The following is a 7,746-nucleotide window of genomic DNA, read 5'->3' on the forward strand; positions in this document are numbered from 1 at the left end:
GCAAGAATTACAGTTACAATATTAAAGAAGAGATCCTATCTATCTTATATTTGTAAGTTTAAGGTTTTATATCTAACTTATCTTTTATTATAACTAAGGAAAATTGTAAGTATCTAGTCTTTAACCATATCAAAGACCTCAGAAGGATATATTACTACCTGAGAAATGGAGAAGGATATAAGCAACTTTTAGGAGTCTTGTAGGGTAGACAGAGACAGCTGGCAGCCTGGACAGTCATTCAAAGTTCTCTTGTAAAGTTGGGGCATCTGTCTTCAGCCCACAGGCCTAGAGTCTCTTATTCACTCTTCTCTGTGTCCTGTCGAATGTCTGGCAGTTTTCTCTGCAAAGCAGGAACCTGAAGGACCATTTTGTCAAGCAAAGTTCAGTGGTCACCTTTGTATGGGTCCTGCATGTCCAGTTGATCAGACAGTCCAGGCAAGAACAGTTTCTTGCCCAAATGGCTATTTTTGTCAAGGTGAAGATAAACTCCATATGGAGTGTCTTCGATGCCCATCCTCCTCTCTGAAGTAAATCGGTGCTGTCAGGAGCAGACATGTCTCACTGTCCAAAGTCTAAACTTTTAAAACATTTTAAATGCCATATTCTGTAGGTATTTGAAGTGTTTGAAGACTACCTATCTATCTGAAATATATCTATGTATACCTAGAGGACTTAACTAACATGGCTACAAATATTATCATAGATGACTAACTATTAATCTATTTTTTAATTATCCATTACAATTTTAAATGAGTTACATAAACATAATATCTCAAACAAGAATAGAAATATATATACAGTATAACAAAATTAAATTTAAATTTGTATCAATAAACTAAAATCTATAGCAATGTAAAACATTTTAAACAAGTTGTTACTCTTTAAAAGTAGGTTCATTAATCTACCCTTTCATCCTATCATATCTAAACTATCCCCTTTTTTGTTTTAGAAAGAGATTGTATTTATAATCAACCTGATTTAAATAAAAATATTGGTTTTTCTCTGTCCCACACCAGAGGGCTCTTCTGATTTGGGACACAAGAATCTCTTAACCATTTTTTTTTTTTTGAGCAATATGTCTGGGTTTAGAGGGGGAGTGAGCCAATTCCATCTCTAAAGCCAGCTTGGTATATTTGGGAATTTGGGCGTAGCTTCTCTTACTACTTCCTGCTGGAGGGGGGCGCTGTATCTTCTGGAGACAGAAAGAAAATTTTAGGATCATGGAGTAGTCCGTGAGGCTGTATCGTCTGAGCCAGTTAACTTGAAACCATTCTGGATGTTGAATCATCTGGGCCATGGTGTCATTGGAGACCTTTCAGGGGGTCTTGGCTGGTCAAACCTGATGTATCTTAATCTGGAACAAATCCATAGTCTCTGGCTTTCTGTGGAAACAAGAGCAGAGACTCTTTTCCAAAGCAACATATCCTTATATCCAAATTTTGAAGTCAAGGTACCTTTAAAATATACATTTTGGCATAACTCAACAGCTTTTACAATCAAATGTTTTTCTGCAGTTACGAATATCAAAGAGAACATAATCCAGATTCTCTGTGTGGTAGTCATCTTTACGTGGCTTATTTTTTTATATTAGCTTGAGCCTATTGCTTTTAAACTGCAGCCTTCTAAGCCTGAAATGGCGCAGTGGCTGCTGGCTCCGCCCACTTCAGCTTCCCAACATGGCGGCGGTCCGCTTTCCGCCAGCTCTGGGAGCCATAACTCTCAGAAATAGTGGGTCTACACTTTTACCAAAGTAGCGTGTAGCCCAGAAACCTCTTTTTTTTGTTTTGTACTAGCAAAGGCTAAATTCACCACACAGTTTAATGTGTTACTTGCAGAGGCCTCATTCCCACCATACTGCAGGTCGAGAGCGCACGCTAGGAACCCGCCAGTAGCTCAAACCGGCAGCTGCCGCTTATTTGAGAGAGACAATTAGGAAGCTGTTTTTAGGTCCGTTTTAGAATCTTTTTTCTAAGTTTTTAGGTGGAAACTCTTGCCACCACGTTGGACGCCATTTGTTGCTGGAGAATTTCTCTCCAGCTCCCACCACCAAGTCCCGCCAGTCTCAGAGCCCATTTATAAAATAAACACATAGACTCTTACATTATTTAAACTGCTTGGCCATTAGCTCAGGCCTGTTATTGTCTAGCTCTTACTCTTATATTTAGCCCATTTCTATTAATCTTTACCTTGCCACATGGCTTGTGGCTTACCGGTACTTTACATCTTCCTTGTCCTGATGGCGGCTGGCCGTGTCTCTCTCTCACTTTCCACTTCCCAGAATTCTTTTCCTTGTCCCGCCTATACTTCCTGCCTAGCCAATGGCCAATCAGTGATTTATTTACTGACCAATCAGCAACACATTTGACATACAGACCATCCCACAGCAGAAACCCCTGTGGGCTTCCATAGATCCCCCTTCTTAATAATTTAAAGGGCCCCTCAGACCCTCAAATTGACTGTATCTGTCTTAGGTTGCCTTTGTCACTAAAAAGCCTTACCCGTCACAGAGATACACTTTCCGCCAAGTGTACTCTGTCTTAGGTTGGCAGCTAGCAAGAAGGACTTACCTGTCTCTGACTACCAATCACTGGCAGGGGATGATGCAGAGCTTAACTCTATGCAGCTCTGAAGCTGCTTTTGCACTAAGCTTGCAAATAGCTGGAATAATTATAGCAATACTCCTGCTCCTTATGGCTGCTATGCCTCCAAGTAAAGGAGTAGAGGATGATAAAGATGGAATGGCCTCTTTGAATGGGTCTAAGATGTCTATAATAGTCTTAGCTATGTCAAGCCCTTTTTTAAATCAGTAAACTCTTGATGCAACTGCATCAAATGAATCAGTAAACTCCTGGTGCAACTGCATCAAACCTAAAGACTCCCTTAGCATCACCATTGACATAAATAGATTAACATCATTCTAGTATGAATATTATTATACATAATTACAATTCTCACAAACTCATATCCAAAAGCAAACTCTCAATAGAACTATTTATACTTTACAAACTTTAGCAAATTTCTAAAAGCAATTTCTTAATAGACCTTTTTGCATTTCTTGCTTACAAAACATAAGGTACATTAACACAAGTTGACATTATTCATACAAAGAACAAGGAATTTTTTTTTTAGTTAAAGAGACTAAAGAATATTAACTCCCCCTTTATAATTTTTTAAAGCTTCATCTTTAGCCTGGGTAGAAAAAAAAAACAAATTTCTGTATTTCTACATGAACAGTTCCATTTTCATAAAAACAGTTCATTTCTACACAACAGTTCCACAAAACAGTTTGTGAGTCACCACAGTTAATAAAGCATATACACATACACAAAACAGTTCATAAGTCATCACAGCTGATAGAGTCTATATGCATAAGTAAAGTCAGAACTGTCCCATTGCAATTGAACCACTCCTGTCCATCCCATTTCTTAAGTCTGAAAAGTTCAGAAATTCAGTTCTGATAACAGTCTTAAAGTTCCTCTGAATGTAACCCTAGTTCAAACAAGAGTTGCTGAAACTTCACTCTCAGTTACAGCAGCATTTTATGGCGGTCTTCCCCTAGGAACTTGCCTCAGGATGAAGGTGGCTGTCACTACAGAACTCTTTCAAAAAGCTCTCTGTGTAGCCAGGAAACAGAAACTATGTGGCTTTTTTATAGTCACAGTCCTGAGGCCTGAGGGCTCTCAACTGCCTCTCACTGTAGGAGCTCAAGGGAAGAAACCTGGCTGCTACAAGCTGTTGCTTCATCTGGTCCCATTACTTGCTCTGCTCTGGTCCTGTGCTCAGCACCCCTGGAACCTAGAAGCCTCCATGTGCTGCCCTGCTTGCATGGCCAAACACCACCAGCTGCACAACTCTGCTTCACTCTGCTGCTGGGAACTCAGGCTGTCCTGAGTTCCAGCGTGTCTCACCTGGGTGTTCTGTCAGCCAGCAGTTTCTCCTGGGTCCACAGTACTACCTCTGCTGCCGTTCCACCCTAGTGGGATGCTGCCCCACTCAGCTCTATGTCCATGCTCTCCCAGGGTGTCTCTCACTTGGCTCTGGCTACCAGAGACTCTGGCTCTGGGTGCTCTGGCTGCTGGTGTCTGAAGTCTCTGCTGCTGCTCTCCAAGCCTCTGCCTGCCATTTGCCTGTCTGGTTGCACAGCATCTCTGCTTGACTTGTCAAGGTTGGTCATAGCCTCAAGCCATGTCTCTCTGGCTGGCTGACTAAGTTCTCCCACCATAGCTTCTTACCAGCAGAAGGCACACAGAACCCTGCTGCTCATGCTGGCTTGCTCAGCATCTGTTGTTGGCAGTTTCTGGAGCTTCTGAAGCCACTTGGACTGCTAAGTTCTCAGTGGCTGCTAGGTCCTAGATGCTGCTTTGTGCGTCCCAGGTCTCATCTGTGCTCAGGGAAAATCTCTACTCTAAATTACTTTATATTACCTTCACCATATCCCTAGACCAAAAGCTTATATTCTCTAAACTTCACCCAAACTTTTTTACAGCTTTACAGAGAAACAGGGAAACATAGGCTGCAGCAAGTATCTCTGTCTCTGTTTAACTTTGCTTTATATTTACAGCTTTACTCCTGAAGGATAGAATACCACTGCCTCAACTTAATTCATTAGTTGGGCATGCCCCCCTGCTTTGTGGTGTCTCCTCTCTCTTATCCTTGTACCTAAGTCCCACATTCTGGTGCCATATGTGGGAGTCCAGCTCCCACCTTTCTAAGAGTCTTTAGGAGGAGGAGAGAAGGATAAGAAATATTAGGTAGAAAGAGAGACCTAGTTGATGAGAAGAAAGACAGAAACACAGGATAGCTTTGGGAGGGCCTGAATCAATACCCAGTGGTCTCAAAGATTTATCCAAAAGTCTTTTTATAACATGCCAAGGGGAGAAGCAAGAGACCTCCCCCTTGCAAGGTCAAAGCACACCATACAGCCAAGTTCCAAACACCTGGTAAACATGCCTGTGATCAAATCTCCTTATGCAGCCCTGCTGGGTAAAGCAAGCTCAGATTCTCTGACCTTGAGTAAATTCTCACTAGGAAACTTCTGTGGGCTCCCACGGTTTACAACTCTCAACCTACAAGCCTGGCACCTTCCAGTCCTAGAATACTACTTCTGGGCTTCTGAGCAGGAGCAGCCTGTGGTCCCTATAGATAAAAGTGTGATGACCAACGTCAAATCCACAAGGCCTTGTGGGTTCCTCTCTGGAGATGGCCAGGACAACCAGAGAAACAACTGTAGCCCATTCTTGCTGGGCAGGGACCCTGAGCAGCTAGTGAGCACATGGCTTAGGTACAGATGAGCTAAAAGGGGTGTCTAGGAGGCTGCTTAGGGACAAGGAGTGAGTCTGAGTCTCAGCCTTCACAGATGATGGTTTGTTTTGGAGGCTTTCATTTCCAGTACTAGATGGTGCTGGGAGCCATCCCTGGCAGTGGATGGGTTCTGCAGAGGATGTAAGGAGGAAGGAAGTGAGACAGGCCATGTTGGTCGGGAGAATCTTGCAGCCTGACTGACTAGCAGCTAGAGTGTTTATTTATACAGAATTCAGTAAGCAGGGATACATCCATGATGTTCCAAAACATAGATCATATTATTTTTGTTTTTGGACATGTGTTTCACTTCCTTTTGCTCATCTTTTATTTATCATTAGTAAATAGAGTTATCATTTTTACTCATTAACCCCATAACACAGTTTTTGAGAATCTAGAGGCATATGACAATGGGTTCTCAGGCTGGTAGCTTTGGTTGCTTCAAGGACACTAGACCAAAACCAAATCTTCAACCATTCTGGGCATTTTGCCATGTCCCAAGCAGTGTATTATTAACTCTTAGTGTTCAGAGTGCCCAGGAAAAAGCTGCTGCAGTTATTACTCAAATTCTGGCATAATACAATCAATGTTCACATTTATATCTTTATAGAATTTGTCTATATGTCTAATCCTGGCATTCTGTTGTTCTTTGGTCATACATCACCATAGTGGCTCTTCATGAGCTAACATTTCTAAAAGAGGGAGATTCCGACATCTCATTCTTTTATCATCTTTCCACTCCATACTTTGCTCATCAATATGTCTCTGTGTAGGGCAGAGTTGTATGCCATATAATTGTCTGAGTGTACAGTGGAAAGAGGTTTATAATCTGAACTGTGGCCAACTCCTCTAGCCCACCAAAATCTTGTTGATCTTTTTGAGTTTACTTTGTTTTGAATATCTCATTCCTGTGTAAGTACAGGGACAGGTGTTTCAAGAATGTCTCATAGCCCCATGAAGAGACCTCTGGCTTCTTTATGTGTCACAACCTCCAAGGTATGCGGAAGACCTTCAAGTAAATAAAGATATCTCCCTAAAAGTGGGGGGAATAGTATGTTCAGGACTGTCCTGGGGAAGCTTAGAAGCAGCATTCCCGGGAGAAGGCATAAATGATTCATAAGGAATTTTCCATCAATCCAATATCCCCAAATTGTACAAATATTAAAAGTCCCTCAAGTATGCAACAGGTAGAAATAAAAACCAAAGGTGGCATGGCAGCTATCATGTGGCTCAGCTTTGCTGGATCTTTGTCAACCAGCTGTGCTGGCTTTATGACTTCTGTCATTCAATTCAGATATGGCTGTGGCAGGATGGTACTGTATTCTGCACATCAGAGCCTCATCAGTGTTTGAAAGAACTGACATGAAATGCCCATTGAATTAGAAGTCCACTTGAATCATCCAAGACATGCCAACAAGAAATCACAAATTTGTGAAAATGAGAAAAGATGATTCTTTATAGTTTCAATTGTTAACATTTTTGAGAGATTGCAAAAAATGGTTTAAGTTTTTATTCCAACATGCAGTTTCTCATCATTAGTGATGGCTAAATATTGGAAGAGACTATCAGGATTTGAGGGCAACCTTTTTAGCATTATGCTATGTTAAAGAGGCAGGCACAGGTTTTCAGACATTCTGAAAAGGATTTATTTCAAAGCATCTAATAATACTTCCTCCCACCACATACACACACACACTCTGACAAACAGAAAATAGTATTGTTATTGTTTTTTTAATTAATTTTTTGTATGAGGTTGCTTTACCTGTATGTTTGTATGGGCATAATGCCGTGCCAATGGAAGCCAGAAGAGGGCATCAGGTCCCTAGAACTGGGGCTCTATATGGTAATAAGCTATCCTTTGGGTGCTGGGGATTGAACCCAGGTCCCCTGGAAAAGCAGCCAGTACTCTTAACCACTGAGCTATTTCTCTAGCCTCAAGAAAATATTTAATAAACCACAGAATAAACTAGAGAATAAGGATTTCTATATCTGTCTTGGAGTGGGGTTTATTAGTTTCTTTATAGTATTGTGGTGATTTGAATAAGAATGGTCCCCATAGACTCATATATTTGAATGCTTAGTCACCAGGGAGCGGAACTCTATAACAGGATTAGAAGGATTAGGAAGTGTGGCCTCATTGGAGGAAGTGTATCACTGGGGATGGGCTTGAAGTTTTCAAAAGCCCACACCTTGGTCCAGTGTTTTTCTTTCTCAACTTGTGGATCTCAGCTACTGTTTCAGCACCATGCACACCGCCATGCACTTTGCAATGATGATAATGGACTAAACTTCTAAAACTGTAAGCCAGCCCCCAATGAAATGTTTTCTTTTCTTTTCTTTTCTTTTCTTTTCTTTTCTTTTCTTTTCTCTTCTCTTCTCTTCTTTTCTTTCTTTCTTTCTTTCTTTCTTTCTTTCTTTCTTTCTTTCTTTTTTCTTTCTTTCTCTTCT

The sequence above is a fragment of the Peromyscus eremicus genome, chromosome 2, assembly GCF_949786415.1.
Source record: "Peromyscus eremicus chromosome 2, PerEre_H2_v1, whole genome shotgun sequence".
Taxonomy (NCBI): Eukaryota; Metazoa; Chordata; class Mammalia; order Rodentia; family Cricetidae; genus Peromyscus; species Peromyscus eremicus.